The following is a 10,592-nucleotide window of genomic DNA, read 5'->3' as shown; positions in this document are numbered from 1 at the left end:
CTATGTCTTCTCTTCCCCACAGTTTGAAAACTGAATTTCACATTTATTACAATAAAATTGCGAATTTTCATAGAAGCAAGTATGTGAACTAGTTGATTTGTTCTTTAAATATTTTCATGCCAAATGTTTAACGAACATGTATATGATGCTTTCCAAAAGATTTTCAAGAGGAACTCCACTAAATGGAGCCAAGCAACACAATTACTTGTTCAAACAACTCTACACCAGTATTTATTTCGCCGAACGACGGTAACCCTGTACAAACATGTACAAAAAAATCACTTTTTTCAACAGCAAATACAGAGGCTGCTTGATGGAATAAACAGTGTACAGAGAAACACATCGACGTAGATGAACCAGAGAAGGTAATAGTTCAGGAATTTCCTCCAAGCTTTGAACCAATAGAACATAGCAATGAGAACATCATCAACGAGCCTGCCCTTCTTAGAAACCATTTCAAAAAAGCAGAGTAAATACTGTTGTAGCCTGAATTTAGATAATTTGTATTCTAAAACTTATGTTCAAAACAATGTAAAAATTATAGAAGAGGTAAATTTTTAAACATACTATTACATGTTCCACAGTAGCTTCTTTCCAATTTAATACATAGCAGACTTGAAAATTTGCTTGTTGATAATGTAATTGCCGTTTCTAGATAACTTCTATAATCTTCAATAAATAATTATTACTAATAGAATTTAGTACAATGTATTTGGCATTTCTAATTCAATATTAATATTCTTCTCGTGCTTGATTTTGCTTCATTATACTTTGAAGTGTAATAAGTATTAGTATATTATACCTGGAGCTTAAAATTTACATTTACAAGAGACAAAAAAAAAACCTTTATTTTTGGTATACAAATTAATTGTTGACTTTCACTTTCTAGTTTTACGATTGATGTACATTTACAAATTACATATTCAATATAGTTAAACCAGTTACACTAATTCATATTCGATACATTCAAAAAATTACTTCAAACTAACATACAGTCTTAGGACTATCAATTAAAAACATATCTAAATATTCATTAAAAAAAATCTTACCCTTCAATACAAAAAATCTTGTTCAACTTATACAACTATACAGACCTAAAATAACTTCATGGATTAAACATAAGAAATATAATAATGCTTTCTTTGAATATAGCTTGTCTCTCTCCTTTATTTTACAAAATGATTGTAATTACTAGGTACAACAATTAATCTACTTACGAATTCCCAATTTTATTGAATCAAACTAAAAATTGTGCAGCCAGTTCCTGCTAGTAAACAACATTGAAATTGAACTTTCTTCCCTTGGATGCAGATGGAGTTAATGTCATATTTGCATGCATTGCCTCTTGAATGTACAAAGAAAATATTTTCTCAATATATATCTACAACATCTTGTTGTTGCAAGATTGAAGTTATACGGGAATTGACAAACAAAATGGCCATCGAGTATTTGGTGCCAAACACATTCCTTGCATGGGAGTTTTTTGTAGATATTCAACCAGAGTTTGGTAATGAACTGTCAACATTTTTTTCCCAGAATATTGAGTGGGCACACAATCAAATAACTGAAGGAAATATCAAAGTATCACGTGACGTGCTATATATTGATGCTTACGATTTACTGGTACACCCTTCCAGAGATACTATACGTGCGAAAAAAGCTTTAATGATGAGTCAGAAACTTGGAGTCTGACTGTGATTTTTAAGATTTGAATGCGGCATGAACTCCGACTCAATTACAGTTACATACCACAATGGCTATTTAATGAACATTTTGGAAAGATTCACTGACAATCCTTTAGGTTTGGATATAAGGTTTGATCAATATCATAAGCCAAGATGTGTATGGGATAACGCTCAAGTATCAGAAGGAGTAGTGGATCCAGACTCTTATGTTCATTATGGATCACCTTACTGAGAGACAAGCTTAGGTCAATAAAATTCATCGTCTATTGCCTTTTGATATTTCTAATACTGAAGAATGGTATGAGAAGCACGATAGGCTTACTGATATAGAGCTAAATATGCGTAGGTTAAGTGATTTTACACAAGAATTTTAGAATGTAAAGCCTATAGCCAAATGTAAAAACTGGAAAGCTACCTCTTACTCTATATTGCTTCCCCACTAACCATCTAAACATCTTAAAGTAGAAATTTACTAAGTTGCAATTTTTATAGTGTTACGGTTTTTATTGAGTAATAATAGTACAATAATTGAGACCGTTATATTATTCTCCATCTTATATAGTACATTGTTATGGGTGATTTTTAATTCAATACAATTTGAAATGTGTTTATACATAGAACCTATTCTAGTTTGCATTCATTATACTTAATAAAACACACTCGTCTTTTAAGGCGGAAAAAATATAACCTGCTTGACAAAATCAATAATATTCAAAAAAAGATAATTACAAAAAACAAACTGCAAATATACCAACTTAGAACATTTCACTGAGATTTAAATTTGAAAAAGGTAGTAAATCTTAGTAATAAGCTAATTAGTATTCTTGCAATATCTTGTTCATACCATCTTAGATACTCCAAAATATTCTTTAATAGCATTATACCCATACATGTAGAACCTATTCTAGTTTGCACACATTATACTTAATAGAACATACTCGTCTTTAAAGCAGAAAAAATAGAACCTACTTGACAAAATAGTTATATCCAAAAAAAGATAGTTGTAAAAAGCAAACTGTAAATATACCAATTAAAAAATTTTCAATGAGAATTAAATTTAAAAAAGGTAGTAAATCTTATTAATAAGCTAATTAGTATTCTACAATATCTTGTTCATACAATCTTCACTGCTCTAAAATATTCTTTAATAGCATTATGCCCATATATATTCTACCTTTTTTATCAGCACTTATAATGAATTTTTATGTTGGTATTGTCTTTAGTCGTTCCGTACACTGATCGCTTTCACTTATTAGCTTATAAAAATCTCGCTCTCTTCGGTTCTAATTTACCTTCATGAAAATACTTATTGCAAAATATATAATGGACCACTTCAATTTTTTTGTGTCTCTTTCTTTAGTCCAATCATTTGCCCTGGCCTCTATTTTCTATTGCAACTACTATGTCCCCACGTTCTATTAGCTGTGAAGTAACATATAAACTTCAGTTGGTATTCTAAGTACCCATCATCTTGATTTATATAAACCATTCTTGACTTCTGTACGTCTTAAAATCAATGTCTATTACTTACATTTCCTTCTTTGTTTTAATTTATTCATAGAACTCTGAGGGGGGAAAAAAGCTACTTGAAATGGAATCATCCAGTATCAAATAGGTAAGAACTTACATTGAAGAGAGTTCCAATTATTTTGTAAAAGAAGTTGTATATAGCTAGATTGTTTAGGCCTAGATTTGTAATCGATCACACCATTCAAAATAAATACTACGAGATAAAAAAGTACTTATATTACATTCAGCTGCAAAGAAATTACATGCTTGAATATACTACTTTGGCTGGTCAGAATATAAATACAATGTAGAGTACATACTTAGATAGTGTAAATAGTTAAAAAACTATAATAAGAAATAATATTAACAATCTCTTTGCCTTCCTCTTCTCTGACCTCATTTATTTTAATTTTTAACAACTAGATCCCTCCTAGTAGTACACCTGTAATGAAGGTTGGAGATTTCACTGAACAAATGAGATCTGGATTAGTTTTCAAAGGCTACATTCTTAATAGGTATGGAATATACGACCAAGCTCTTGATACAAGCATGACTCCATTCCTTCAATCAGATCTCGTTGATGAAGAAGGATTTACAACAATTACACTACAAATCAGTAAGTCCCAGATAAGCAAGTTTGAAACCATTATTCAAAACAGGACATGGGTTAGAATAGAACGCTTCTTATCCAACTAAAGGAACCTTTATACAATAAAGGCGATGCTCCAGTGATCATTGTTCCTGACAACAATACAATTATACTCATACTTCCCTCAAAGAGCATAGAAATTATGTTTTTCTCGAATACAAAAATCGTTGAGCTAACTCATATTCCAGACCACACTGAAAAAGAGGACATAGTTTTCGCTATAGTAATTCAAGACGGAAGCACAAAACTTACAGGAAAATGTAAGATGATTTTCCACATACAGTTCGCAGATGGTGTAGACAAATATGACTGGTGTACTATAAGTATCCAAATGGACTTCCTACATAGTACTTGCACAAAATTCTATATACTCGCTAACACTTTTTAAAATATATATGTGTGAAGATTGTTTTTATGAGTGAATGAGAAGAAGACCGCAATTTTATTTTGAATGAATTCTACAACAAACAATACGCAATGTTCGTACTGAAAAACTTGTTCTCTAGCTCATACAGAGGCAGACGCTCCTTACAGTTCCGAACTTCTTCAATTGCAGTTCCCATCAATGACGATGACTGTAAACAACATTTACAAAACGTTACGGACTTTTGGAAAATGCTAAAAGAGGTAATATATAGGGGGGTTTCCAATCAACGAGCAAAAAAAACCGAGCAAAGCCAATTTCCGAGCAAATATGAGCAACAACAAAGAGTTTGGCGCGCACGCGCACACACACAGAACTACATCACTCTACACAACCAAAAACCAACAAGAAATTTACAAAAGTGGAATGCTTGTCACACCATTATCGTATCCAATTATACATACTTAATCTCCCTACTCGGACAATAAAGAGGAATCTCATTGTTTTGGGTTACTCAGTAGCAAACCTTTACTTTAAAACTTGTCACAAGGCCAAGAAACCACTTCGTGTTCAAACATGAATTGCACCTTGCAAAGCCATGCAATTCTAAACTCCAGGAGACAATAGTGTAATGCATACCATGAGGAAGCTCATCCCATCGTGAATGTGGCACATGCAATTCTTTAAGTTTGTAACTGTGAGTAATTCCTAGAGGTTCAATCAATTTGCACAATACTTGTGAAGGCATCTCTGCAAAGTTGAGAGAATCTTGTGTGAGACCTAAAATCTTCATGCATTTAGAGATGTCTGAATTATCAAAAGGCATGCTGACACATGATGAAAGCATATAGTCTTTATTGCCTGGCATGATCGAGGAAAGCACCTAGTTAACACATCCTCAAATTCATCTTCAATCCAAAAAAGTTTCACTGACAAGATCTCTATAGGCACTCCATCTCACCACATGGAGGAAAGAAAACTAATAAGTGAAGGTAGTGCCATACTTGATTTCACAAACTCTGTTTATAAAGTAGAATAAAGCAATCTCTCTAAGATTCTTGTAGAAGTTGAGCTCCTGGTCAGATGCAGAGAAGAGTTCCACAGTGTTGCAACCCGCAAGGTGCACCTTTGCACTGGTGGCAAAAGTGTAAAGAAATTGGTATGGATATCATTACATGTCTTGTGGTTTCATTGAGTGACTCTACATTAGCTCAACACCAAGATTGTAAGAGCTAACCAGGCTTCCACACCATGTCGCATCTTCCTTGCACTCATACCACACGGTGTGTGCCATCTACTCCAAGGCAAGAATTTGGAGGTGTTTGATGAGGTAGAACATAAGGGCCTTGAGAACAAGGATGACCATCAACTGGGAGAGGACTCATATTGACTGGCAAGTCGGATGCAAGACTTGTTTTTTCCATGATGTGCATAGCAGCAAGATGAAGGTCGATGAGGGAGATATATTGCATGCACTACAATTCTACCATGCCAGCGATAAGGAGCATGCTCTCCAAAACAGGGACCTAGCGGCACAGACAGGTTCTAGCAGGTAAAATATGGGTTCAACATATTTTACGAAGCTCATGAGCATGCTATACAAAGCATTTTTTTTTATATAGTCAACTCGCTCAGAGTCGCAGACCATGGCCGTCCTAGTAAAACAAAAACAAAAGGTTCAAAAAAAGTTATCCTATGCTCGAAAAAACTTTCTTTCTTGCACATACCATTGCCGCCTTTGTAAACCAAACAGAAAATCCAAGGCATGTTGAAACCTGTCGGAACCAGTCCGCGCCGGCGCGGACAGGTTCCAACAGGTTTCAACATGCCTTGCTAAGCTCATGCGCACAGCATGGCTGCCTTGGTATTAGGGAAAGCAACAAAAAAATCATTGAAACCTGTCGGAACCAGTCCGCGCCGGCGCGGATAGGTTCCAGCAGGTTCAGAATGTGTTACCATTTAGGTCTTTTTATATTATCAACTCACGTAGTCGCAGACAATCATGACCGCCCTGGCCCCTTAGTAAACCCACCTCACAGTTTGGCAGAGATATTAGACAACAGGAAACTCTTTGTGCAATGTCCTAATCGAGTGGAAGCACAAGCTGGGTCCCCGTGCCATTCCCACCAAACCAGACAACCTGCCATAACAGAGATCAAAACAGAGAGGCGACGTGCATGGAACAAATTATTTATTGATTCTTATTCTAACAAGAGCAGAGCAGTCCGTGCGTGCGTAAGAGCTTTGTGCTGGCTCTAGGATAGCAATTAGTGGCGGTCTACTACATATTACATGAATGTCTTGGCACCTGGCATGCACTCATGACCCCCAGCTGCTTGCTAACTGCTAGGTGGTGAAGTGGACAGAGAGGTGGACAGCGGCATCAGCTGCATCTGCATCAACGAAGTCAATGTTGGACCCGGAGTAGAAGGCCTCGAGGCTGTCGAAGCGCTACCAAATGACATAGATGAGGTGGCGGTCAGATTTTTCGATAGGCGTGGTGCCGGGGAATTGGTAGGATCTGCTGAGAAGCGTGGGGTCAGTGACGTTGATGAAGTGGGGGTCCTCCAAGTCTGATCATTGCAGGGGTTGAGTGGGCTCATAACCATCCCGGGTGATGTAGAGCTCGAAGAAGCCGCTGTGTGGGACAGTGGCCTTGTAGAGGTATGTCAAGGAGATGTGGGAGGACAAGTTGGTGGGTCAAGGACCTTATACTTCTCCCGCCCGTTGCTGCACAGATCGCCATTCGGAATGATCTCACGGTGATGGCCATTAGTGTTTGCCTGGTTCACCTCGTTCCAATCATAAAACCCTTGCGTCCCACTCACCGCGTCCCACACCGCCTCCTTCGTCACCGCTCACGATAGCGAGTTGGGTTCTAGTCCATCTCTCTCTCTCTCTCTCTCTCTCTCTCTCTCTCTCTCTCTCTCTCTCTCTCTCTCTCTCTCTCTCTCTCTCTCTCTCTCTCTCTCTCTCTCTCTCTCTCTCTCTCTCACTCTCAACCAAAAACTAAAAAAAAACTGATGAAATCTCACTCTCAACCAAAAACTGCTGGAAACAGTCCCACTATCACTCGCAACCAAAAACTAAAAAAAAACTGCTGGAATCTCACTCTCAACCAAAAACTGCTGGAAACAGTCCCACTAAAAAAAAAACTGCTGAGATTCCAGCAGTTTTTTTTTAGTTTTTGGTTGAGAGTGAGTGAGAGAGAGAGAGAGAGAGAGAGAGAGAGAGAGAGAGAGAGAGAGACAGAGAGAGAGAGAGAGAGAGAACTCTCTTGCAATTGCAAAACCTTAGGATGTCTCGCAAAACCTCTATGGTATATTCAAATAGATTTTTTTCCCAAATAACATACTTTTTTTCAATTTAACTATTTTCATGAAATTTCCAAGCGGATTTTCTCCTTCTCCCCCTTCCTCTAACTAGCTATTTTGAATTTTCAAGATTCACTACTCACCCAAAAACTAAAAAATAAACCTATTAGAAACAGTCTGTGCCAAGACGGACTGCTTCGACGCGGCGTGAATTTTTTCAGTAGGTTTGTTTTTTAGTTTTTTCTAGAGGAGAGAGAGATGTTTCTCAACTCATTTGCAGAGTCCAGACGCACGAGAGAGAGAGAGAGAGAGAGAGAGAGAGAGAGAGAGAGAGAGTTCCACATGAGATACTGCTAATAACAAAGCTCAATGTTTGTGAAAAAGTCGCTCGGTTTTTTCTTTGCTCGAGAATGTTTGCTCGTTGTTTAGTAAGACTCATATATAGTATTATATATGGTTCTCTATTCGTAAACCAAAAAAAAATCTACGTACTTACACTTTCATATATACGTACATAGATATGAAATTTAAACTATGTTTATTTGTATAGCTCAATGGCTGTTTGATACTCTCTTCTCCAACTCTCGGCCATTCTACATAGGTTGTGAACGCTGCAGCTCCAGAGTTCAAGATAGTTCTTGCTCTTTATCTACCATCGACATAGTGGAACTATATTGTACACGATGTACGAGAAATACTCGTGCAAAACTCATCCCGTACTTAATGGAACAATCCAAAGTGATGAAATCTGTATGAATGTATCTATCGTAAACGAGTGGGTGAAAAAACTTCTTGAAATAAACGAACCGGTCCACATATTCTTCTAGAATCATAAAAAAGACTTTTACAGAAAAGTAATTACCGCACGTATCCAGGGCCATTTTAAAATAGATAACACGAACACTATTGTTGATATGAAGGAAGCTCTTTTAAGAAAGCTAAAATGGTGAATCATCACAAGTACATATCATTATTAATAAATTTTACGAAAAAGTACTTGCTTCTTTCACTTTTCTCACTTTTTTATGTCCCCGTCTGTAGGAGTCTATCACACACTCATTGGAAATATAAACTCAGCTACTTACTTCCACGATCATATAAACTTTAAATGATTTCATTGAAAAGTGACATTTCTATAATTTGTTGTAGGATCTTGATACAAACAATTCCGAATATTCCAATTCCCTAAAAAGTTGTAATTGTAGATGAACTTAGTTCTTCCTTCCAATATACAAGCATTTTATATGTACATATTATACACATACTTGTTAAAAATAGTAGGACCTCCTGTAGCTTTATAAACCAAAATAAAATATGCCTAACAACTTGTCATGCACAAATTACACATATCTTGAAACAGGATTGCAATGTCGAGAAGATTATATATATGTATCTGGTGACTGCTTGTTTAACACCCTTACTTATTTATTGCACAAAACAACTTCTTCTACTATGATTCGTAAAACTGTCATTGACAACTTCATTTCTTCTTTACACAATTATGATAATAAGTCTCTCACATGTTAAGAACTTTTTTATCGCTCAATATTTTATTGTCTTTACATAATGTCCACTCTTTAAATGAATATTTTGAAAAAACGCGACTACCAGCTTTGACTGGAGGTTTATGGGGAGATCACTTTTGCATTTTTTGATTTGCTTATTTATTTAAGAAAAGTATCACATTATGGTCTAAAGTAACCAAAAAAGAATATATTATGTACTCGTGAGTTTAATGAAACTTTACATATACCGTATGATGATCGGGCAGCATATACTGGACATTTTGAACCCTTAATCCTATATCAAACTATATCAACTTCTAGTTGCACGAATATAACAATACAAGAAACTAATATACAGTTCCCACAATTTCATAACTTCCAAACAATTAAAATTTTTAATTTTAATATTGGTGATTGTATGTTTGACTCTATTTTATTTCTCTTTGATAACCAACATATAGAAGGACAAACAATTACTATAGTGAAGAACTGAGACAAAAAAGTGTTATTACACTAATTGAAAACTTCCATGAGAATGATTCTACAACTATTGAAACTCTACAGATTCATTTAGCAAAGTCTTTCTTACAAGAAACTCATAATATTAATACTACAGAAGAATATATTCAATGGATGATACTGCCATGAGCTCTAGGTGGTTTATGGAGAGAAGCAATCATATTATACTGGGTTACACAAGCTTTTAACTTTATTAATATATGGGATATTGTTCTCATCATACAGTACTATTTAATACAGATTTTATAAGTAATAGTGAAACACTAAATCTACTTTTCCACGACGAGTATGGAGAAGTTGGACATTTCGAACCTCTTATTTTAATAAATAGAAATAAAAACAAGAGAAAAATAACTACAAAAAAATAGCATTTGTAGAGAAAAATAAACTGCCTGAAAATAAGAACGACAAAAAACATAATTTTATTCCTCAAAATAGAAAAAGACAAACAAATACAAACAAAAAAACATATACAAAATGGGATAAAAATTTGGAGTAAATGCTACTAGATACCTTTGACAATAACATACATCCGGCAGAAAAAAAAATATAGTATATTTTTAAAACAAAACCAAGATTTTGTAGCAATGTTAAGCACAGTAGACATCAAACTTAGAAGATTATTAAAAAACTATTCTAATGAAAATTCTAAAAATATAGAATACAATGTCCCATTTAAATGGACCTCAGACATAAATACAAAATTACTCAATCAATATAAAGAACAATGATTAGTATCCAAAAAAGATATTTTCACTAAACTTTTGCAACAGATTAATATACCAATGAATAATTTCAATAGAATAAGAAAGCACTTAAATTCCCTGATTACAAAAGTATTGACATCCAGTTAGAAGAAAACACAACATTCAACGATGTTGATGATGAAATTCAATATGCCATGAGAGAATTCCATGAAACTGTACAAGATACACTCAGAAATCCTTGTATCTGTTGTAAACGATTGTACTTCTCCAACCAACTTAACACAGATTGTATGCACAAAATACGAACAATTGATCATGAAAACTCATCCATTTTAACCAT

At 35.0% G+C, this 10,592-nt stretch overlaps 1 pseudogene; it reads left to right on the top strand.

The window, feature by feature from the left end:
* The first annotated feature begins 5,565 nt into the window (after positions 1-5,565).
* Positions 5,566-7,074, top strand: LOC147442968 (uncharacterized; annotated as a pseudogene).
* The last annotated feature ends 3,518 nt before the right edge of the window (positions 7,075-10,592 follow it).

The sequence above is a fragment of the Adiantum capillus-veneris genome, chromosome 14, assembly GCF_014529385.1.
Source record: "Adiantum capillus-veneris isolate H3 chromosome 14, ASM1452938v2, whole genome shotgun sequence".
Classification (NCBI taxonomy): Eukaryota; Viridiplantae; Streptophyta; class Polypodiopsida; order Polypodiales; family Pteridaceae; genus Adiantum; species Adiantum capillus-veneris.
This window is presented reverse-complemented; position numbering and strand designations above follow the sequence as displayed.